Here is a 25,705-nt window from a genome sequence, read left to right on the forward strand (position 1 = left end):
AGCCGCATCTATGACAAGCTTTCTGTGGGAAGGGCAAAGGTTTCAGACTGTTTATAAGTGAAGATTTTCAGAGGCTACCTCGACCTTCCAATAAAAGTTGCTTTCACGTCCTAGAGCCGGTTTTATACCATACTTCCCCCGCAACATGCCTCGGTCCCGACTCCATTTGCTGATGACAGATATAGAATATTTATTTATAGCAAGATCTTAAAAAGGTAATTTCCAGTTACATGTTTTATTTAAGCAGGATTTGAGATTTTTTAAGCCATGTCAAAAGGTTTAAGTTGTACATAAGGTTATATTCTCTTCTGCCTAGAAACACTAATTAAATTTACTACTGGTGTTTTTGTAATAATTATGTTTTAAAGCAGTAGGTATTAATAGTTCTGCCGAAGTGAATGTATTTCAGAACTATCACAGTGGCGGAGAATTCAAAGGTATTTACTCTGGGTGAAATTCCGAGAAATCAAGCTCTGTTGTTATCAGATGAATGTTAGTGAATTAACTGTCTGGGTTCAAGGCAGCTGTGATTTCTATATGGCAATAAACATAATTTGTAAAACAATTAATAAAGTAAGTCAGGTCATTCATTTTCTCTATCTAGTATAAGCATCAGTATTCATTTATGCCTGTGTTAATTTATGTCATTCATATTATGTGTCGAGTATGGACATTAGCATTATCTCTAAAACAGGCAAGGGGAATAGATACTGAGATGAAACGTCTCCCATCCCTATAGAATGAGCAGAATTGAACTGCTCTTTCTTATAAACGGAGCAGTTTTTTTGAAGTACATCTCCTTGTGGTATTTATCTGTGAGACATGAAATGAATCTCTGGATATACTCTCCAGGTGTTTCATTTCCCTACAACTGGAAAGGCATCCAATGCAAACCTCAGTAAGGACTGAGATAATTTCACATTTGAATTATTGACCTGCAGATACTTCCCAGCAAATTGGTCTGACTGACCCTAGGTGAGACCTAAGAGGTAGGGTAAGTGGAGGCAGGCTGGCTTCCTCACCCAGGTGCCTGAGTAACTAAGGGAAGCAGCTTCCCCCTAACTTTGAATGGGCCTAGGAAGCAGTGTTCTCACAGCCTTGAGACTGAGTCTGATAAACTGTCCCTACAACATGAAGAATCATGCATGTTATATAATTTTTTGGCTCTTCGCCAGTTTTGTTTGTCTCTATTACATAAGCAGGTAGGGGCTTCTCACTAGGGAGACGTGCAGCTTGTGGTGGGCGGGGGTCACCCACCTGTAAAGGCATGTCAGACAACCCAAGGCTCCATGAACATTCTGTCTGCCTGAATACCGTGAACTAGTCAGGCCTTGAATGGTTGCAACACACAAGACCAGCACACTTATATAACAGTCAGACTCCTCAGTCCTCCATGGTCAAAGACCCATAGGCCAGCAGTGTAGAAAGATAATCTTTGTTAAAAATTGTATTAAATTTATTGTGGTAACATTGGTTAATAGGATCACAAAAATTTCAAAGTGTACATTTCTGTGATACTAGGTCTGTATATCACACTGTGTGCCCTCCACCTACAGTCAAACCATCTTCTGTCACTATAATATAAGTATCCACTTCACCCCAACCTCATTCCCTCTGGCAACTGCCACATTGCTGTCTGTGTCCAAGAGCTTCAGTGTTATATCCCACATATGAGTAAAATCCTATGGTTCTTAGATTTTTCTGACTTATTTCACTTAGCATGATATTCTCAAGGTCCATCCATGTTTGCACAAATGGCAGTATTTCGTCTTCTCTTATGGCTGAGTAGTGTTCCTCTGGGCACATGACCACATCTTCTCCATCTAACCCTCTACTGAAGGACACTGTGGTTGTTTCTCTGTGTCCTGGCCACTGTGAACAATGCTGCAATGAAGGACATGGGTGCATATATCTTTGCAAATAGATGTTTTTGAAATTTTCCGGTAGACAACCTGAAGAGGATTGCTGGGCCACATGATAGCTCTTTTCTTAATGTTTTCAAGACACTCCATGCTTTTTTCCATGTGGTTGCACCTACCAGCAGTGACTGAGGGTGTTTTTTGTTTCTTCACAAACTCTCCAGCACTTATTACTTGCCTTGTTGATAATAGCCATTCTAATAGGTATGAGATGGTATCTCATAGTAGTTTTGATTTGCATTTCCCGAACAGCTAGTGAGGTTGAACATCTTTCCATATATGAGTTGGCCATTTGTATGTCTTCTTAGGAGAGGTGACTCTTCAGGTCATCTGCACATTTTTCAGTCGGATTGTTTGTTAGAGTGATAATCTTCTGATACAAGAATTCTCCTTCACTTGGAATATTGCAGGTAAATAGAGGCCAACAGAAAAAAATTATTGTCCCACAAATTAAAAAAATAACTATCTATAAGCTATATCTTACTATTTCTAGATATTTTAAGTTAGCTTATTTTAAAAACATGCAAAACTGATGCTCAAAGGAAATGCAACAAAAACAACAAAATGCAGAGAGCTTTAATTAAATGCCAGCATAAAGCCTTAATCACATTTGATGTTAAAGTGACACCGTCTTTACTGAGCGGTATGCTAAATGATTCAGGTAGCTGGCAGGTGGGTTATCAGAACCCATTAGATTTTGAGGGGATTTTATTGGCTCTTGTTTGCATTTAGATACCAGCACACTGACTGTGTTAATTTTTCCTCCTCAAAGCAATTTTCGTTTTCAAAAAACCAAATGGTGCAAAATTATTGCCTCTCATTTAGATTTCAGGGGCCTCCCTAAAGTGGAATTAATCTTTGAATAGAAGATGGAGCTCACCTTTTCTGGTTCTTTCCCTATTTCTAGGCAAAAAAAAAAAATGAATCAGGTTCTTTGGAAAGGCAATATGTGCAAATGTGCATCTTTTAATACATGGAAGCTAACATTAAATACATGACCGTATGGCATTCTTAGATTCCTCCTTTTTACTACTACAAGGTGGTGATTTTCACATTAATTGCATGTCATTTGTAATGGGGACGCCTGGCTTTACATGCAGATGTGCCCTATTTTTTCCCATTATGGGAAACAAGTAAAATGATTGCAATAATTCCTGGTACCAGATTATAAAAGCAGCATCTTTAGAATTTGTAAATGTGCTGTTTTTATATTATCCCTTTGTTTATACACAGATTAAAACATGATCCCCCATGGCTGCAGCCTGTAATTGCATAGCGCGTATGGGGGCTGCCACAGAGCAACACAGCGATGCTTGAGTGACTCCAGAACAGAGTTTACCCTACACCTGTGGAATAAATTCTGTCTGTCATCTTTCACCATGGCCTTGAATCTTTTGATCGTGTTAAGAAGACACACTAAAAATGATATCGTTTAATGACCAAAGAAATGTAGCTAAGCACTAGACTGGCTGCTTTGGGAAAGAGAGATTATTAAATATTACTTGAAAAAAGTAGGGGGGGAATGGATATTTCCCATATAATTAATTTCATCTTAATTTGCTTAGCTTTCTATAGAAGATCATCAGATTGAAATTGCAATACGCTTCTTTGTCTTTTGTGCCCCACTGAGGTCTCAGCATAATTTAGAACTAAGGAAAAGCAATTCTTTTGCACTTTGCATGCAAGTCACAGTTTTCTTCCTGGGTTCTAAAGGATTCCTAGTCTCCGAGCTCCGGTACACAGCTGCCACTGCATATGTTGCTGCTGAAACTAAAACTTGCTGAAATAATCATTCCCAATGTTTTTAAGAAGCTGTGTTTAAAGTACTACTTGACACATCTCATTTCTTTAGCAAGTGTGAATTCGTATTATGCAACAGCAGAGCCAATAAGGATCGAAGATTTATATTTTCTTGTTCAATATTGGATAGTATGAACAAAAAATCCTGACAATCCCTAATAATCAGAATTCTTTCAAGCCTGAGGCATTGTGTATACTTTAGTCTCCAGAATGCAAGACACAAGTGTAAATTAACACTGTACACTGAGTGCAAAATATGGACACCTTTTCATGTACATGATTTAAAAATAATTAAATACACACAAGATTAGCACCATTTGCATTTAAAAGTATTAGAGGCTTTACTAACTTTTTTTCCTTCTATGATTTTGCTACTGATTATTTCCAGTACTTTTTTCAAATAAGTAGGAAAAGTGAGAAAGCAATGTTTTAATTGCTTTACTAGCATTTACTGGGTTGACCAAAAAGTCCATATGGCTTTTTTCCATAAAATCAAAGACACATCCTTTTTTCACCAATAACTTTATTGATCTGGGTATTTTGAGTATGTCAGCTATCTCCCGCCATTGGCTGTAGCAGGTACAGGCCAGGGGTGCTGCTAAACATCTTCCAATGTGTAAGACAGCCCCACAGCAAAGCATTATTTGGCCAAAATGTCCATAGTACCAAGAAACTTCGCAAACCACTTCCGACATATTTGATCAGCCACAGCACCTTCCTTCTCCATACACTTCACAAACTTTTTTTTGCGTGTCAGTTGCATTTTTACCTTTCTTGAAATAATAAAGGATGATACACCAAAGATGTTACTTATTTTCTTCCATCTTCAATATTAAATTGGCTACACAAAAATTCAACAATTTTAATAAATCTTTTTAATGCACACAGATATGACAGCTGTCACAATACAGTCTAACAAAATTGTTTCAAACAAAGCTAAAGACAACTAAGCACTACTAGAGCCATCATTCAGAATAAACTAAACGAACTTTTTGGCCAACCTGTAGGATTCATATCAGTTACCCTCGATCACAGGCTACGTGAAATCTCTCTGTATAGATATAGATGCCTCCAAGCCTAGATGTCCATGGACTTTTACTTCCCCCACTACATATTAAAAAGACAGTAAATATCATAGCTCCCAACCAATACTTTCCAAAGTTAACACAGAGAAACAACTGTTTGGACATAACCAGGATATCCATACATTTTAAAGTTAGGTTGCTGTGAGAGAACATTATTCCTGGAAATAAAAAAGTTTTGTTATCAGCATCCTAGAGATGTAAAATTAAAAATATAAGTTAATGGAAGATAGTCTGGGCAGAATTCACTGACAGCTTGGAGAGCAAATTATCATCCAGGGCTTCTTCTCTTTTTCTTTCAAAAGAAAACTTAACAAATAAGGATACCAAGGCAATATTCTCAAAGCCCCAAGCATGTCTTGTGGAGTTTCCCACCCTGAAACTTTTCCCCCACCATTTTGGTTTTCTGGATTGTCAAACAGAAATAGGAAGCGTTTCTAAATAAAAACTTGTTCTACATGTGGTTTAACCCAATAATCATTACCAGATGGAATTTCAAAAATTTCTAAAGATTTTTGTTTTTATGTTTGAGAGAAAGATAAAGTAAGTTGCATGTGAATATGTTGGTGGTTTTGTAAGTAACACTTATGCTTAAATTGAATGCAAACTGTGGAAAATTTAAGGTAGAATGGAATTCAGTAATTACAGAGTCTCCTTTTAGCTAAGTCTTAATCAATGTGGAATAAGATCTGCCTTTTGTGGCTTCATTGCATTCAGCTGATGTCAGCAGATTCTGCGGCAGGGAAGCAGATACATGCGCCTTTGATGTTTTTCTTGGGAAAGTCGCAAGTGTGTTCCACCGGGGGGACGCATTTCTCCTTGCCTGCCTAACAGCCCCTAACGACACAGGAAGTGACCAGCGTATCTAGCTTTGGTCATTATATAACCATTCAATAGTTATAGAATAGTTCAACGATTGAATTGTTTATTGATTGGGAAAGTTATAAGTGTGGCCAATATAAACTATTTTTCAGAATCAATCTTCTGTTATTAACTGCTTAAAGGTGTAAGAAAGCTATGACTTGACCCATTTAGCTCTTTATAAATAAAATTTACACTGGTCCAGTACTCTGCTCCCAGGATGGTCCTAACAATTCGTGTGGATTGTGTTTACCACATCATAATCCATTTTATGTCCATGGTTGATTCTCAGTTAATTCATCTTCCTTTACCAAAGCCACAGAAAGTTAAAATGATTTCAGCTTCTATGATTACTAGGTATGGCTGATGGATGAACTTATTATGATATACTTTCTTTAATCTTTTGTTCAACTATCCTAATAGAAAGTTCAAGTAAACAGTGTGAAATCCAGAAAAGAATGCTTGGAACACCAGACACAGCAAACTAGCACTACCTAAAATTAAGTTTTTTTGAAGATAATTATCCCGAATGAAGATTACAGCTCAAATGCCTATACCTCTCAAAAAATAATTACAAATTGAGACCATTATTCATCATTGTTTAACATATCTAAGGAAAATACTTGATAGGTGTTTAATTACTCCTAGCTGAGGTTGTAACAGAACTGTTTATAAAAACTTTTCCAGCCCTGGCTGGTGTAGCTCAGTGGATTGAGTCCAGGCCTGCGAACCAAATAACCACTGTTCGATTCCGAGTCAGGTCACATGCCTTTGTTGCAGGCCGGGTCCCCAGTAGGGGGTGTGTGAGAGGCAACCATTCATTGATATTTCTCTCCCTCTCTCCTTCCCTTCCCCTCTAAAGATAAATAAATACAATCTTTTAAAAAATCTTTCCAAATATTTTAATTTGAGAGGGAAATATGTTTTCAAAACATAGAACCAGTTGGATACTTGGTTGCTTATGTGGGAGTTTGCATGAGAAAGAACAGAGAATGGAGTACTAATTAGTCCTGTAGATAATAGAGAGGAGGGCCATGATGTGTGGACATGCAACATTGAGACATGACTGGTCACTTTTAAGAAGCAAGAGACCAAAAGCCAAGAGTGACTTCATATTTGCCAGCCCTTGGATTTGAGTAACCGAAAGGAAACAGGTTATATGAACAGAAATAGGGGAAACGGGAGTTTTGGATACTAAAATAACTGCAGTGTGGGATCTTTTGAGTTTACTTGAACTTCTAGGTTAGGACATCTAGATGAGAGATGGAAACAGCCAATAGCTCGAAGATGTTGAGACTGGAGATACTGATGGGGAAGTCATCTATATCTACATCTTTATTTATATCTACTGATTGAAAATAAGAAAAGAACATAAAATAAAAGAAAAATTGCCTATAATCCAACTATCTAAAAATAACCAAATAATAACATAACATAACATAACATCACATCACATAACATAACATCACGTAGCATAACATAACATTTTTCCATCCAGTCTTTTTATTACACACATCCACATCATGAATGTGGTTTCAGCCACTCAACTGCATGCACAACTCTTCTCTTTTACAAACTTCCAAGCAGGCAGCTGAGGTGGTTTAGAATCAGCTCTGCTCTAAAGCCCTAGAGTTAATTTGTCACTGTGTGACCAAATTGCAGTCATTGTAACTTGGAGGGAAAATAACAGACTTGGAAAGCACCCTGGCAAATTCCAATATATGAAGTGTAAGTAAATAAGTTTAATTTTTTGTTGTGTTATGCTATTTTTTGTTCATTTGTTTGTTTTGCATACCTTGTTTAAAAGAGGATCAGAGGCAGAATAAAATGCAATTCAAAAACACCACTGTATCTTAAGATAATACATAAAATTAAAGTTGCCCCATTTACTTCCTTCCACCTTCCTTGTGCTTACTCTTCTTCAGTCTCACACGTGATTTCAGCCAAGTTAAAGTAAATGCTGATTAGGATGATCAAATAATTGATTGGCAAGTCAAATGTGTTTTCTAACATTAAGGGAAAGGGAGCTTTCTTTAAATTGGTACACGTCATAGTTATGGCAGTCCCATTTGGGCCTGTGATAACAGTTTTAGACATTATAGCCTCAAATGGCTAATTGTCAGAGGCCCTGAACAGAACTGCAATTCCCTGTAATGTCTTAATGCAAGCATACAAGAAGTGAAAAAGATATTACTCAGGGAACAAAATTACATGTAAATAGAAGGCATGAAAAATATTGCCTTAGTCTGTGCTCCGATAATATAGTCTAAAGACACAAAGAACAGTGGGTGGGTGCCTCTCGAGTCTCCAGTGAGGAAAACATCCAAAAGTTCACGGAACTCGTTTTTGTAAAATGCCTGATTAGAAAAATCAATTAACTAAGCATAACAGGCCCTGTGGAGAAATTGCTGCATTTCACTGGAGTAGAAAGAGAAAATGTGAAAACCCCAACTTTCCTATTACTTCACTCTTCTGCAAAGCTCTGAGACAGGGAAAGAGAGCTGAAAGATGCCTTCTTCTCCTGATCAAGCCTCAGCTACCGGTTCTGAAACCCTGCCCTCTTTTTCAGAGATTTTTAATTTTTATGTACATGTCCTGGGCAGATTTCAACTTTTTGGGGGATACTACTGAGTTGTGGGGTCCTGGTCTCCCAAGTCAAGTGTCTAACTAGGATGTAATCTCTCCAAGTTATCCTTTCTTTAGAGAGTCTATAAATGAATAGACTTGGGCTTCTACTTTTCCAGTGTCAGTTTTTATGTTAATGGTGGCTGAAGTTGTAAGTGCTAATGCGAAATTATACACATATACTCAAACACAAACAGCAGTGTTTCTAGAAATTTTCCGACTTTGTCTGGGTGATCATCCCAAATACCCAGAGACTCTTGCTGTCTTTTGCTCCAGCACATGGAGTTAATCGAACTGCTTTCCTTCAGCCCCTGGACCTTCTCTAGATGATAGAGTACTTTGTGATTTTATATCTGGTTGATTCAGCAGAAGGACCTGACAATACCCACTGGTATGAGAATACCTGTGCATCTATAAGATCTTTATATCAGCCAGATCTTATGAGGATGGTTTGCTTTTCTAGAGATTACAAGACTCTGACTCTATCTGTTACGTGCCTTCTACTCTGCAGGTCCAAGGTAATAGGTTGTAGGGCTTTTTCTCACCATGAAAGCTCTGAACCATCTAAACAGAAACTGCAACCTGGAGGCCTCATATACTACTTGAATTTCAATCCCAGCTCCATCAGATACGGCATACGTGAGTTAATCACTCTCTTAACTTTGTATATCCTCTATTAAAGAGAGATGCTAATATTGCATAAATCATAGGGAGGCTGGGAGAATCCAATAAGTTAGTAAGTTAGAATGGCCATTCACACTGTAAGCATTGTACAATTATTATCATTGTCACAATCCATCTTACAGTGAAGTTTTGTTTGGCCTACATTAGTGTTATGGGGTGAATTGTGTTTCACCCAAAATTCACATGTTGAAGTCCTAACCCCAAGAACCTCAGAATGTGATTGTATTTGAGGATAGGGTCATTAAAAAAGATGGGTTAAAATGAGGTTATTAGGGTGGGCCTTAACCCAATGTGACTGGAGTCCTTTGAGAAGAGAGTAGGACATAGACACTAAGGGGAGACCACATAATGACACAGAGGTTGGACATCTGCAAAGCGAGGAGACAGGCCAAGCCTGGCGACATCCTGACTCAAACTTCTAGCCTTCAGAACTGTGAGCAATTAAATGTACCTTGTTTAGAAGAAAAGTCTGCAGTCGTTTGTTATGGCAGCCTAGCAAAGTATTACAGTTGGTTTTCAAAAATTGAAATCTTCTAATACAAGTTCTTATCTGGGAACTCCCGTGAAAATCAAGAGATCTGACCATGGTGGACCCCCTTCACCTGCATGGAAACAATATGTGGCGGTCAAAAAATAATTTTAAAGAGGGAATGGATTGTCTGGGCGACCACAAGACCCCATTTCCCAGACTCCCACACCCAGACCACATCACTGTCTCTGGCGTTTGATCAAATGGTCCAGGTCACTTTGGGTACTTACTTATGTTGGCTCTTATTCTTCCAAACTCAGCTAGACTTTGGTATAGAAAAAGATGTTCCCCAGCCCTGACACCCATGGAAAACCATAAGGGCACGCACCCATAGCTGGGCTCGGGTTGTTCATAATCACGTCTGTCATTCTGCTTCTTTCTGTCCTCCCCAGTATCTGCAGTAAACTGTACACTTTACATCATGTGTGGAAGTGTGCGTGTTGTGACTCCATGTTGGAGAATGACTTTCAGAAAGACAGAAAATATTTCGGTTTTGAAACAAACTCGGATATCATGAAGCTGTATTCTTCCTTTTCCTGATTCTGGCTCAAAACTCATCCACTTTTCCATTGCCACCTCATTCGGAAAAGAATCCTTGTTTCTAAGATACCAATCAAAGGCCCTATCTGCCGTGGCTGCCAGTGAAGCTCTGTTGTAATCCCGTGCCAATCACTCCATAATGAGGACTGCTCCTACTCCCAGGCATGTCTTTTCCTGAGATGCAGTTACCACCAGAAAGGTGGTTCATGTTTGCTGCTGGCTGGTCAAAGAAATACCACCAGTTTCTTAATAACAAGCTGTAAGCACTTGTGAGTCAAGGGGAGGGAGGGAGGGAGGAAGAGAAGCATGCCCAAAGTTATTTCAATGGGCAAGCTGCAAAGTCTTCTAAGGTTAATACTGCCTAATTAATGACAGCACCAAATGGAGCCAAAAGCGTGAAGTCTGCAAATGGCTAATAATGAGGTCTAGATAGATATTCTCCACTTTCCATGTATGTTCGTAGGGCTGGCTGCAAAATGTAATTGAAGTCAATGGGGTTTTCTGCTCCCTTCCTATTTTTTAATTTAATGCTTAGAATGTGTTTGCTATAGTCTCTTCTTACCTCAAAGAACCTCAATTAATTATAACAAATCCTATAACTGGTGGTGTCACCTCTAGCATCCTTGACACAGAAACTCTTGAGGAGCGTTTACAGAAGGAGGGGAGACGCATTCTGTGCGCATTGATCTCTTCACAGTTATAGCTGATGGACACCACCTGTTGGGTTGAGGCAGTGGAGGAGAGATCGTGGCTTTCAACAGCTCATGCTTGAAAACTGAGGCTTTTCTTTTTCCTTTAAACATTCAAATCCAAATCATTTTAAAAAATAGCATGACCCTTTCATGAAAACACCCAATAAAATAGCATCTGAAAAAGCAAGACAGATCTTAGGAACAAGGGATTTTTTTTCTTGTTCTTTGTTTTCTGAGCCCGGAATTAATCACAGCTGTCTTTCACCAGCAAAGGTTATTTTTATCTCGCAGGCTTTAAATTAAAAAACAACAACAACAAAAGGAGCAATCTGATGTTCTTCAAGCTCCCACAACCTTCCACAGAAAAGGGGGAGGCATTAATGCCATGTGCAGCTCAGAATCCAGCTTTTAATTATATCTTCCTTGTGTTTACATGAACTTTAGTTTGCATTTTAGAAGCCTTGTGGAGGGATTCCTGTGGCTGACCCAGGAGTAGTGGGGAATTTCTCCATCAAGTGAGTATTGATGAGCTGCAAAGTTCAGTGAACAGGAAAATTCTGCTCCTTTTATTGCCAGCGTGACAGGTTACTTTATTACCATGCCTTTCACAGCAATTTAACAGTTTCCCTGGTAACGGATTCAGTGAGGTAATGGGATCCCAGGCATTAAAGCGGAGGCCGGCTGGCCGCGCGGCGCAGCCATCTGCTGGCGGCTGTTCCAAGGCCGTCTGCCGGGAGGAGCCCTGACAATCCCGGGGCCTGCGTGGCAACGAGGCAGGTGAAAGCGAAGGCCTGCCCCATTTAGCTGTACTCGGGTGATTTGTCTTTCTAATTCTATTGAAATAATAATCAGGATTTGTTTCTGATTAATTAACTAACCTTTTGGTAAAAAGATTAGATAACGAAATTGCTGCCTATTCAGAGATAATGAGATTTTTATTACTCTGTCAAAAGAAAAAAAAAAGTACATTTATGTGTCACCAGCCGCTCTGTCAAGAGGAAGAAAAAAAAAGAGATTTAAGTCTGTCAGATGTATATATTCCTCAACAGAGGAAGGGTGTGCTTCGTTCTGTAGGAACCCCCACCCCCCGCCCTCGTCTTCTCTGAAGCCTTTAGGAAGAGCTTCGAAACAGCAAACAACGTAACAAACACACTTAGGCCAATAGGCTTTTTAATGTGTTTTAAAATGTGTCCTAATGGAAGAGAAATGCTTGGGAGCCTCGGGAAGCTGCCTGTACTGTGTGGGTGTATTTATGTAAGTGCGAGAGTGTGAAGAAAGCAGTAAAACCTCCGCGCGAGGCTTTAAGATGACATATGTAGACAGGCTGCGCTTCCTCTGCGCGGCAGATCTGTCTCCGGCTCGCGGCAGTGCATTTGTCTTCTGGCAGGAGTTGGACTTGGGCGAAGCGAAGGGGAAATCAGCCGAGCTTAGCAGGCTGGGAGGTCACCTGTGACTGTCACAGGTAGGCTGCATTAGGATGTGAATGACTCTAACTGGCTGAATAAAAAGGGAAGCAGCTTCCCTCCCATGTTTCACTCCCAAGACACGCAGCTGGTCGATTTAACCTTTTCTCTTCAGTCACAGCTCAATCCTTTGTTAGGGGGACTTTCATTTTCTCACTCTTCGGTGGCTTCTTCAGTGTTGCAGTAGAAAAAAAGAAGAAGAAAGCCCGACAGCAACCAAAAGACAGAAAACAAAAACAAAATCCAGTCTAGGTACAGTGCGTCCCTTGAAGGAAGAGATAAGCCCCGCAGGCTGAGCCTGGTAGTCAGCATGGTAGGAAACAAAGCACAGTATATTTCCCAATAAAATTTCACAGGGCGACAATATTGTTTTAATTACGAAAACCTGGGGCGGAAACATGGTGCGTGGCTTTTCCTGCAATGCAATACAACCGAGGCGTGGGAGGGAAGGCCAAATGGTGGGCAGGGGCCCAGCGGAGCATTCTGCTGAAGTGTGTTTGTGTCACTGCCTTCTCAGATTCAATGAGACCCTTATGTTTCTGGTGACATCCTGTGGCCTTGGCTGCCTCAGTTTGTGTGTGTATGAGCATGAAGAGATATCAAGTTCTAAAAATGGGAGTCTCTCTTCTGAATTTCATATGGTTCCCAGACAAGTTGAAACAGACCAAAAAAAAAAGAAGAAGAAGAAGAAGGAGAACGAGGAGAAAAAAGTGAATCGGATCAGAGGTGAACATTCCAGAGCCTCCTTCCCTGCCCAGGGGTTCCCGCTCTCCAGCTCCCCTTTATTCTCAGTCGCTCCTGTACTTCCTTTGCCAGCTAACAGGCTCCATGTCTGATAACAGATGCTTGACAAAGGAAGAGAAATAAGACATTAAAAAGGAGAAGGCTGCTGCCGCCATGGGGATTTCTGATCGTTCATTGCCAATAGCTTTTTACAGGAACTTGCTCTTGTTGGCTCACTACCAACTGAGGGGAAAGGCCGGGCAGGGGCGGGGAGCATTTGTCTTCCAACTCCCAGTGAAATATAGGGTTAATATGAGCAATTATTATTAAAATTAGCCAAATGTTATTAAATGATCTTTGTATAGAAGAATAAGTATAGTTTTCCCTTTGGCAGACAATGACATCTGCAGCTCTACATTTTCCTGAAATGACTATACTTAACAAAAACATTACTTCATTTTCATGGTATTTCTTTTGTGCCTAGGAGCAACCCTGTAATTGTTCCCTTCAATTACAACATTACTATTTTAAACTGAAACCCATTTTATCTGCATGCCAGCTTTTTATTTGTTTTACCAACTATATCTATTTCCATTACTGCAAGGCTGATGGTTTGTCTCAAGAGGAAATCAAATCCATTAATTCAGAAATTTCAAGCCCGACTAGTTCTTCCATAAGCAGCATTTCTTATGCTAATAGCAAATGTGCTGAGACTGAAAGGAACTGACATGGCCCTGTTTTTTATCATAACTTAAGCATTTATGTAAGAAGGCAAATCTAATAGCACTAGGAAACTGTAAGTGTTATTATATATAATTCACTTTCCTGAGATCTGGACTGGGCTCTGCTTTGTGTAGCCGTGGTTTAAATCAGGCTGCCACAGGACAGCAGCTCACCTGGCTTCTTCTATTTAGCCAACATATCGCTCCACCACAGATACATCTAGCATGAAACTACAATTGTGGGGGGTTGTGCTTAAAACATTCTCATCTTGTTTCTTCTTGAATGAAAGACTTTTTTTAAAAGCAGGAAAAAGAAATCATTCTGTGTTCAGGGGATGTCTGAAACTCACCCCTGGCATAGCTCAAGCCTGAGACAAACCTGGCCCCATTCTGCTGCTTTTTTAATGCACCCTGTTTGGTTCCTCTCACATGGTTCCTGTTCAATTAACTTGACTCGATAAAATCTGACTCTGACCCAGAAAGGGGGGAGAGAGAGAGAAAGAGAGAGATTGCTCCTGACTCCTGCATAAGCTTTGCAGGCACTGTGACCTGTTTATGTCAATGGTAAAGTGTAAGAGATTCCTATCACAGAACCACAGCATCTTCTGAGATCTGAAAAAGGACAGAAAGCTCTGGAGGACCCTGGCCCGCCTTTGTCACCACAAAGCCCTTCAGTGCTCTAAATCAGTCCTCATTGGGAGCTCTTATACACCAGCCGTCACCGATAAGCTTTGGAGAGTAGACAGGCTTTTAGGAATTGCTGAACCATGAAGTTGACCTGCTTAGGGTTTTGTTGTAGGCTATTAAATCCAGGATGGCCGTTTTAAGATGACTCGGCTTTCTTCTTCTCTAGGTCTGGTTAAGCAACTCTACCCCTGGCTCACTCTTCGGCTGATTTAAAAAAAAATGAGAAAAGCACAACTTGCTATTTGACCGTACTACCTTCAAACAGCAATTTAATGAGAAGGACTTATGCTGACGTACTTTACGGGCTCAAGCAACTTGACACTAATTTTACAGCTAAGAAAAGATTTACTAACTGTACATACTGCTCTGCTTGTGTTGGCATGGGTACCATGATTCTTTTCTCCTAAAACAAACTCAAACTCTTTAGTAAACAGGCATTATTTGGCTAACACATTGTAAATGGATCTCAGTTGTGTGGCACAAGCATGCTTCACGACTATGTAAACAATTGTTCACGGAAAGCTTGCTTTAAATTGTAAATGAATATATTTCAGCTGTAATGTTGCTTTCAGAATGGGCCAGTGATATAAATCTGGTCATTTGGTTTTTTGCACCTTGCCTATTACTAACCAGTTAGAAATGTGCTGATTATTTGCACAAGCCTTTCACACTGTGAGAGCAGTTAAATTGCTGTTTTATTTTTCCTGTGTTTGATGAGTGTTAACAAGAGCACCATGTGAGGAAACCCGAACCAAACACAGCTCCTTAATTGGGGTTGGGGGTGTTTGGGAGAAGCCACCCGGTGAGTAATTCCACTGTTTAATGTTTGAGAGCTCACCCATCCCTCCATAGGACTTATGGCAAGATTAATTAAAGGGGGTTGACAAAAATTCATTGCCTTTGTCGAGCAACATAAATAGCTTGAAATATGGTGCATCCAGTTCGGGGGAGCAGATTGCTTGGTGGGGTGTCTAATGCCCAACACCCTCTTTTAAATGCCTGCCATTGCCAAAGAGCTCCATGTTTGGATTAAGCAGCTTTGTATTCTATAGCCCTCAAAGAACACACACTTTGGAGAGAAAAGGCTGTAGTGTTCTCATTGGGCATGTGACTTGTCTTCACAGGGTATGCCCAGGGAGTAAAGAAAGTTCCAGCTGACCCAGAGAACTTTGTCTTCTCCCCATGCCCCTAAACAGTTTTTCATGTTTCCGCACCCCTTGCAGATTAATGAAGTTTCAGTAATGTGCTGAATGCTTTGGAGACAGAAATAAAGTGACCTCAGATGGTCTCATTGGTGTGAACCAGAACAAGTGTTGTAGCTTTACCTTCCTCCATTGACAGAACTACAAAACTGTAGTTGCGCTGCCTTAGATAATGTGGACCTTAGATCAAGTCCCGGATGTCCCGGATTCTACCACTGGATTTGTCCCCGACTAGCTCAGTGACTTTGGACACTCATTTAACGTCCGTGAGCCTTATCTGTGATATGACAGTGAATCAGCATGATCATGTTGTCCTTTCAAAACTGAAGTTCTAGGATTCCTGTGTTGCTTAAATCTAACTGCTGTTTTGCATCCATAAATAAATATAGGAGGCTGACTTGATAGTGAAATGTATGGTATTTAAAAGATGGAAGTGCAAGTTTTTTGTTTCCATATTGAACATTAAGAAGGAAATCGGTAGTTTCCTTGTTACTGCAAATGCTGTAGAGTTAATATAGAATAAATACACTTCCTTTGTGACTATTCTTCGCAGCCTTAAATGCCCATCCTATAATGGAGTGAAGCACGAGTCTCATGTTTTAGATCTGAAATAGTTTGTAACTGCATTATTTCTGATTTCTTTAAAATACTTTCCCCCATCGTCATCAGGAATCAAGCTACATTTTTCTTCCTGACAAGCTATTTATTTAGATACTCTGTTTTACATATTAAATTTAATTTAGGTGAAAAAATGGAAGTAATGTGTGCATCATTATATACCTGTGAAAACAAAGAGAGAAGCCTTCTCTCAGCTGAAACTCTTTCTTCTCTAGATATTGATTCAAGTTACCACTCATGACAAATCAGAATCCCAAGCCTTGAGTACAAAAAGACCATTTCAGAGCCATTATTATCAGCTTTATTATAATGGCAAGTATAGAATTCAGTTGATTCTTTTGCTGTGCTAAACACAGCTTTCTAAATAAGAAACAAAAATGCTCCTGTAGCATTTCCCTTACCCACAGAAGGAACAGGAATATTTTTGAACTACATATGTTTTAGTTATAAAAATACTAAAGATTTTTTTAGCTAGTCCTGTATCCTAATAGTTCATTTAAAAACTTGGATGTTAGACCAAATTGAAGTACAGGTATTAGTAATATTGTTTCCTAGGAAACATATATTTGATTGCTCACTGTTTGACTGTTTTCTTTGCCCACTCTGACCCTAACCAGACAGACAACTGTGCTATCCTGATTGCAGCTGTCAACATTCCTCCTATAACACATTGTCTAGAAGTACCCCATCTAAGGAAACCACCACCACCAACCAAAAAAAGAAAAAACCCTGCTTATTTCAGGCCAAATACGTAGAGCATTGATAAAGTCATTTCAGAGCTGAAAAGTATGTGCAGCGGCTCGCTGTGGCCTTCTTAACACACTGAGGAGGGAAAGATGTTTCTGGTCCCTATTATTACAGTCTTAGCTACTTAGACAATGACAGACTTGGTCTGACTGATTTATTTTTAATCCAATAAACTTTCATGCTTGTTGCAATGAATGATCACCTAAATATCTGACAGTTCAAGGAAGTTTTTCCATCATTCTGCTGAATAAGTAAAAAAATTCCAAGTTCTTTAATATATAGTCTATCTATGCTTGAATTGAGACTTCCCTGCCATTGTCAATTAGCCGACACAATCTAGCTGGAAATTATTTTGTACCACTTTTATGAGCAGATGAAATTCCCTTGCCATGACCTGGATCTCAGAGGATGTGTAGCTAATTTCAAAAGTCTTTAAGATAAAAGTCACACAGCCTTGATTGATACATTCCCCTTCAATTACTTAAACTCCTCTTTGAAGGAAGGGAATTTACCTTCCTTATCTCCCTCACCTGAGATCTAGCACAATGACATATTAAGTAAGCATTCAGCAACTGTTTGTTGACCTACGGAATTACAGCATCCTGAATAGTTATTCTTCCCTTTGAAATGGTAGAGATATTGTAAATCATGTAATTATCAAGGTACACAATTTACATGTATAGGAAAATGTTCATTTCTACTTGGAGAATGTTCTTTTTGTAAATTTACTGGAGTCTAAACAGAGGTTAAGAAGTTAACGTGTCATTCACATTACAAAAATAAAGATTTCCCTAAAATGGGACTAAAATAATACACCAGTTTGAGTAAAAGCCTTCCACCAGGGAAAGGAGGGAAGATTATAAGACACAAAGAAAGAAATGAATTCCAGGCATTTAGGAGAGTCCTAGTCTCGAAAATGTTTTTCTCCTGTTATGTACATAGAATGTGATTTTCTACATAAACCTGTGCAAGAGCCTTTAGCTGCCCGTTGTTTTTTTTTTGCTTTTAAACCTGTTGGTGCGAGGACTTATAATTTGACAGTCTCTCATTTCAATATTTTACTAGCAGGAAGAGAATAATTTAGTATCCACTGTCATATAATATTTTACTCTTCTTATTATCTCCATGTATTCTTTTTTATTAAAAAATAATAATAAAGCTATTTTGGGGGGGGAAGAAAACCTCTGAATGCGTCCTTCTTTCAAATGCAGTGCGACACCAACCCCAGACAAAAGGAATCAGGAAAGGCTCCCCTTCCGATCGATGTTACAGCTCTGCTGAGTCTTGAAGGGTAAGTGAATTTAGCCTGGAGAAAGGAAGCCAGATTCATTTCAGGCGGAGGGAAGAGCATATGTTGTTCTAGCTTTAAGTTTAAATCGTACCACGTTAGAAATGCCTTTGCTGACTACAAGTGTTATTTATATTTCATAGACACTCAATTAATAATTTAGAAAAATTCTCTACCTCCTTCAAAAAAAGTGTGTACTTTCCTTTGGAAATGGAAATTCGAGATTTACAATAAAACCACAATTAAGTAGCTCAATTTGACCTCATTAATTTTAGCTCCTGGAAAATATTTAATCCTGTTTATTTGTTCATCTATTCAATAGAACACTATTGAATCTATGTAACTACAGAACTATGATAGCTACTGAGGATACAGGGCTGAAAACAACAAAGCAAATGTGGTCTCATGCTCTAGTGACACTCACAGACCTTTAAGGCCATCTTCTCCTTAATCATCGTGAATAGTGACTGGGTCAGAAAATCTTCAAAAAGGAATACTCATGTATGATGATTTCTTGTAGTTGTATAACAAATTACCATAAAACTGAATGTCTTTAAAAAGTAATAACTATTTATTATCTCAATGTTATTGGGTCAGGAACTTCAGAGCAGCTTCGCAGGGCTGTTCTAGCTTCGGGTCTTCCACCAAGCCGCAGGCAGATGGCAGCTGGGCTGTGGTCTCTGACGGCTCACCCAGGCTGCAGGATCTGCTGGTAAGTTCTCTCAGACGCATGACTGCTGGTGGGTGGCCCCAGCTACTGTCACTGGGCTTCTCTGCACAGGTGCTGGAGGTGACCTCATAGCATGGCACTGGTTTCTCCATGAGCAAATGATCCAACAACCTAAGCTGGAAGCTGTGACTCCTTTTATAATCTCACCTCACTATAGACCCATGATCCCATCCACAGTATTTTCCTAACAAGCCCCGATTCAATGCGAGAGGGACCGCACTGGGACATAGTGCTAGGAGGTGAAAACCAATGGGGTGGGGGCACCTTGGAGGCAGGCTACTGCAATTGCTACTGAGCCTTGCTTTAGAAAATCTCCCCATCTCTGAATCTAGTTTGTGACACAGTCTTCAGTTTGAAAGGCCCATCGAGTTCACCAATAGATTGAAGTAAACAGCTCTTTTACTTAGAAGAAAGAATCTGATACATTTACGGAGAAAATTTTCAAGGTATATTGGGTGTTTTGTTTCTTCGTTTTCAATTAAATAATCACTCTTGTACTTTGAAACTATTATTCTCAATCAGAGCTATGACCTGGAGTGAGATTTTGCTCTGCTTTTCTGCGAAGCATAAAGGCCCCAGTAAAGTGCTGGAGAGTCAAATGAATCTTGGTGTATTCCTCCCAAGCAGTAAAAATTCAAACTTGACCTGGAATAATTTCAGCTTCTTCATCTGTTTTTTTCATCTGTTCTATATACTGAAATTCTAAGTAAGATTTCAATCATTCAAAATCTATGTTGCAAAAACACCATTCAAAGTATTGATCTAATACAAAATCTTACCAAATGCAATGGTCCCCGGGGTAACGAGGCCACTGCGTGCCAGGAAACTCACTTCCTCATGGGAAACTGAAATTCGTGTTCAGTAGAAAGCCACAATCAGCTCACTGAAACTTCCACTCATGGATTTTAACTTTGCCTTCTGGAGCAATGTAAAACAAATGGGCCCTTGTTACTGGATCACAACTTCACGCAGGTAGCTGTCATTTCTTGCCCTTGTAAAAAGTAATAAATTAACTATAACTTGACATTCTAACCATCAGTCATTATTATTTAAATCCCCTGAGGCCACATTCTATTTACCTGGTTTCAAGGCTTCATCAGGTCTTTAAAGATACTGTTTAATTCCAAATTTATCTTCCTCTTTCTCAGTCCAAATTAGTGAGATTTTACTAAATGCAAAAGCAAATATTCATTAGGTTTCTCAGAGATTACAAATTTAATTTAATGATTATCTAGAAGTCTGAAGCTCAACTAAAGCAAATTCCTTTCCTGCCTTCACATCTATTTCCCCACAAAAGGATGCAGAAATCAGGTTGCCAATCTTATCTGCTACTGCTGTCTGGTTGACAGATATTCCTTAGGTTTACTTGGAGTCTGAGATGAGAGTACATAATCTCAAGAGTCCTGTTTTCCCTTTTGCCCAAAGCCTTCCTGGTTTTAATTAGGTGCAAAGAAAGGTGCAGAATTAACTCCTTCAGGAACGGCATTTTCCTTCCTCTCATTAAATGCACTACAGCAATAATGACTTAATAACATCCTTCATTGTCGAGGTTGCCATCTTTTAAAGGAATTCCTAGTGGTGCATTAGAGAGAGTTCCTAGATTGAATTCTCAGCCAGAGAGCTACCAGGAAAGGACTTAAGATTTGTTGACAGTTTGCTCAGTATCATTACTCCTGGGCTGGACTACTTTTGAAAGATGGCCTTCTTGGCGGTAGCTGGTTTGTAGTCTTTTCTCTGACTGTCCTAAATGGTAAAAATGCCCATCTTGTGATAGGCTCTGTGCTGCTTCAAAGTGATGTCACGTGGAAAGATTTTTCTCTTCCTCAGCCATCAAGATGGTTAATTCAGGCTTTCTGGAGAGTTTTCTCAACGCCAATGGCTTGCCCTATCACTGCACACAATGGCAGCAATTGGTACATTTTTAAAAAGTGCATTGCAGTAGGAAGGTTCTTCATAATGATGTGGAAAAGTAGCATTGTTATTTATAAAATACAAGTAGCAATTTGGAACTATTACTAAAACTGGTGGTTTGTGCACGGTCAACAACAAGGCAGACATGCCTCCTCCCTATACATTTATTTCCTACTAACTTTCTCTTTGAATACTCAGGACGAGGCAACACTACAGAAATTGTGCTCTTCCAGTAAGAAAAAAGCAGATGGCTTTGCCAAAGACAGAGGCAAGTGGAACCAAGTCTCACCTCAGGTGTAAATGTCCTGGGTTTAAGAAGTTATTTAGAACTCTTGTTAAAACAGGCTATTCATTAAAAATAGAGAGTCATGCTATTTTGGTAGATGGAAAGTTAGACTATAATAATTTTGATGACTAATTTAAAACTCTGGGGATTAATCAGGATAGAGAGATGAAAACTAAATTCTGATTCTCCTTGCTACTTGCTGCTTTTATTGCATCTTTCTAGTTTAAAAAATCATTAATGATGAGGTATATTTCATCATAATTAGAATTCATTGAGTTAGCATAAACCATTCATTTCCAGGAAAATTAGAAAGATTTCTCTGGATGTCTTTTGCTTGACCAAATTTTGAACAGTTTGGGAGCTATTTCATATTGGGAGAAATAGACTTCAAGAGGATAATGTGGTCATTGGGGCTTTTTTCAGGTTCTATCTTAAAAGGGTATTTAAGGAAAAAAAGGTATTTCCTAAGGAATCGTAGGAATAAAACAACAACCTCATAATTCTTTCTACTATAAAAACTAACTAAGCTGAAAAATTTGTTTTAAATACAATGTTATTCCATTCAAATAGCATTATTGCCTCAAGATATGATCTTGATGAATCTACATATGGTTTTAAAGTGAAAAAAGACAATACTAAGTATTCTAAATAAAAAATGTTCAGATTAAAAATTAGAGTGTATTTATAATGTTTAAAACACAATATAGTGCTCAAAGTGGTCCCATGTCATATTATCCAAGTCTTAGATGAATATTATGAAGTTGCTAAAATGATCTGCTGTGTCTCCTTTACAGATGACTAAACTGGCACAGAAATTTAATAGTGGTGATGGAGCTAGGTTCCAGGTCACTGAGTGCCTATTCTGTGCCCTTACCATTTTCCTCTGAGAGTCCTTTGTCATGCCGTAGCATACTATTATGAAGAAGAGCAAAACTCCCTGGCCGCAATCCCTGTAGTTACATATACGTGTATTATACATACTAATAAATCATAGTAAGTCTAGTATATAAGTAGTATGGATTTATTAACAAAACAAGAGTAATTTCTACACTGAAAGGGGATGCTATTAACAATTATGCTGGGACCTTATAGGATCATACTCAATATGAACTGTTGGCCAAAAAATTTGTAATATTTTTTGCAGAGTTTTTTTTTTTTTTTTTTTGCCACAAGAGTGAGATTTCTTTTTTAAACAATGTATGTGAGAGTTTGTTTATTGCTTTGGTTGTTTTACTAGGGTAAGTTTTAGGAGAGTAATTATGCCCTTAATAAGGTATTTTTCCCTCTTTACTTTTTTTTTGTTTTGAGAGAGAGAGAAAGAAATATCCATGCGAGAAAGAAACATCGATCCGTGGAGTCCTGTATACACCTTGACGAGGGATTGAACCTGCAACCTTTTGGTGCACAGAACAGTGCTCTAACCAACTGAGGCACCTGGGTCAAGATCCCTCTTTGCTTCTTAATATCTCTGAGAGAACTATGTAGGTTAGTCAGCTGTGTTCAAGCAAATAATACACAATAAAAATAATAGGGAAATTTTCTTATCTTCAGAGGCTCTTCAGGATATATATGTATGCATGTGTGTATACATGTATTTCTATATATTTTTTCTTGTCTTAAGAAGATCAGTGAGAGCAGTGAAAAGAACTAAGGTTGAGTACTTCTTTTAAAACACAAATGTTGCATGAGTATCTTTAAATACTCACTAAATTTAAATTTGGGATATTGAGAGTTACAGTTTCAGGCAAAATAACCAGGTGCTTTCATTAGCAGATTTTAATTTTTATTTCTCAATAGCAATTCATTACTCAATCTGAGATTATATATCTTTTAATAAAAATTTAAATCTATTATAGTAACATTTTTATTACTAAAGTATTTGTATTTATTTTTACTGTTTTCTGTTATATTTTTTCTCCTATTCTGTTTTCTGGTTCTTATTATTTTGCTTGTTTAATTTTTCCTTCCCTGATAATTATTTGGTTGGTCACATTTTATCTCATTCTCATTTTTTCTAATAGCTAAATCTAACCTCATTAATATTTTACTAGTAATTACCATATATTAATCACAAAATATTTTGTATAAATTTTTCTAACAACATAAAAACCAACCAGTTAACTATACTAGTCAGGTTTGCTTTGATGACAAATAACCTTCAAACCTCAGTGGTTTACCATGAAAAGCTCATTTCTGTCTTATGGTTCATGTCATTTGTGAAGGTTGCGAGTTGACTGGATCTCCTACATATATCTTATTCCAACTAGAATCTAGGCTGAAGGAGCAGCTCCTTTTAGTACATGCCATTGTTTTAGCAAACAGAAAAAAAATAAAACGAGATAGAAAAATCAAGGCACTCAAGACTGTCAAAACTTCTTTTTTTTTTAAGATTTTATTTATTTATCTTTAGAGGGGAAGGGAAGGAGAGAGGGAGAGAAACATCAATGTATGGTTGCCTTTCCTGCGTCCCCTGCTGGGAGTTGGCTTGCAGGGAACTGGCCTGCAACCCAGGCATGTGCCCTGACTGAGAATCGAACCACGATCGTCTGAGTCACAGGCCCGCGCTCAATCCACTGAGCTACACCAGCCAGGGCAAGACTGTCAAAACTTCTGATTGGATATGGTATATTTCATGTCTGTTCACCTCCCATTGGTCAAAGCATATCACACCAAGTAGAGTTGTGATGCATGCTCCTCCAAGAATATGGTACTTCAAGTCACATGGCAACAGAGAGAATAAAAATGAATGGAAAGGATGGCACAACTTATTGCAGTAATTTTAGCCTGTTTCTCTGATAAGGCAAGATCAACATGTACTGAACTCATCTAGGTGCTGGGGATACTGTAAGGGACAAAGCTGTCTTTGAATCAGTGAAACTCATGCCCAGGTTGTGACTTTCTCTCTCCACCAATTTTCTGATTTTATATTTAAATGATGTGGAATTTGCACAAAATTTTCTCAAAATCTGACTACCCCTGTTTCAAACCAGCATTCCTTAAATTCGGTATCCTGTCAAATCCCTGTAGGAATATGAACACCTATTGTAAAGTGTTCTTCTATTTCTGTTGTCAACTTTATACACTCAGATGAAAGTTTATCCTTTTATATAGTTTAGGTATAGCTTTATCCTGCGTTGGCTTTTCTCATATTCTGGGTGATTGATGAATATTGTAGACTAAAGAGGTCTTCTTTCATTCATAGGTCATCTGGCTGTAGCAGATAATCAGTAGCAAATACCTAGGAAGGGCCCTGGTATGGGGGAGCAGTGAACATATTGTTCAATTAGTTTTACTTTAACCATTTGGTAGTTTATCTTTTGCATACAGGCTATTCTTATATCCTGTGAAAATTATTTAGATTCCTGCTTCATTTCTTTCTCTAACCTCAAAACCCACTCTGTAAAATTCCAAGGGAAACTTGCCATATAATTTAATGGACATATCTCCCCACTTTATCCTGAGAACAAAGACCAGAGCCAGTGCTTTAAGAGGGGAGTCTGGCTGAGTGATTCACAATCCCTTAGATAACACCCAAAGCCCACCTCATGGTCCACTCCTGCTGCCTCTGATCTGAAGATAACCCCAGATACAAACTGGGACCAAGGTGAGACATACAAGGCTAGTGAGGCTCTTGATACAGGCACAATATTTAAACAAGTGCTGAGACACTCAATAGTCAGGACAAATAATATTTTAGTGCAGTATTTTAAAAGAAAAATAATCAAAACGATGCAAAGACCTATGATGAACAAAATAGCAAAACACTACAGATGGGATCACTCGCAGTGCCATGCCCTGCTATAACTGGAGTATGAAGCAAAAGGAAAAACCAGTGGTACTGATCTTCAAGCATGGGGTTTTTGCATCAATATTGATTTTTTAATTTTTTTTGTATCTTAATTACTGAGCTTTTTGGCATCCTCTCCTTTGCATGCAAGGCAGGAGCCTTACTCTCGTGATAGACCTCGCCCTAGTCACGGCTCTGACTCAGGCCCTTCTGGGAAAGCCTGCTGGTTCAGCAGTTCTCTCGCATGTTCGTCGGGCGTGAGCAGTTCTGTGACTTTGTGGGAATAAGCAAAAAAATTTCATTTATCAGCTCTAGAGGTTTTTTAACGTTTCCAATATTATTGTCCACTGATGTATTTTTTTCTGTGCTACTAAATATTTACTTTTGGTTTTTATTTTTGTTTTTGTTTTTGTTCTTCCCAAGTAGAATTTTAGGAAAGAGGACAGGTTAACTTTATGTGGACACATGTGTTTAGTTGGCCATTTCAAAGTGGAAGCTGGTGACAAATATAAAAGCAAGAGAAAATAAGGTAAAATCAATTATTTAAATTAAAAGTATATAGAAGGGGATGGAATAATAGGTAAAACAGATAGGATACCAAGACTCATCATTGTTTTTTAAATAACCACTGTTTTTCTTCAAAAATAATGGAAGAATTTGAGGTGTTCATATTTGGAATTTGAAGAAAAAGTTTTGAGTAGAAAAGAAATGGATACATTGGGCCTTCTCAGTCCAGCCATAAAGAAATAATGTAGAGCCCTGGCTGGTGTGTCTCAGTGGATTAAGTGTCAGCCTGTGAACCAAAGGGT

Source organism: Sturnira hondurensis, unplaced genomic scaffold, assembly GCF_014824575.4.
Source record: "Sturnira hondurensis isolate 20B ecotype Veracruz unplaced genomic scaffold, ASM1482457v3 Scaffold0001509, whole genome shotgun sequence".
Taxonomy (NCBI): domain Eukaryota; kingdom Metazoa; phylum Chordata; class Mammalia; order Chiroptera; family Phyllostomidae; genus Sturnira; species Sturnira hondurensis.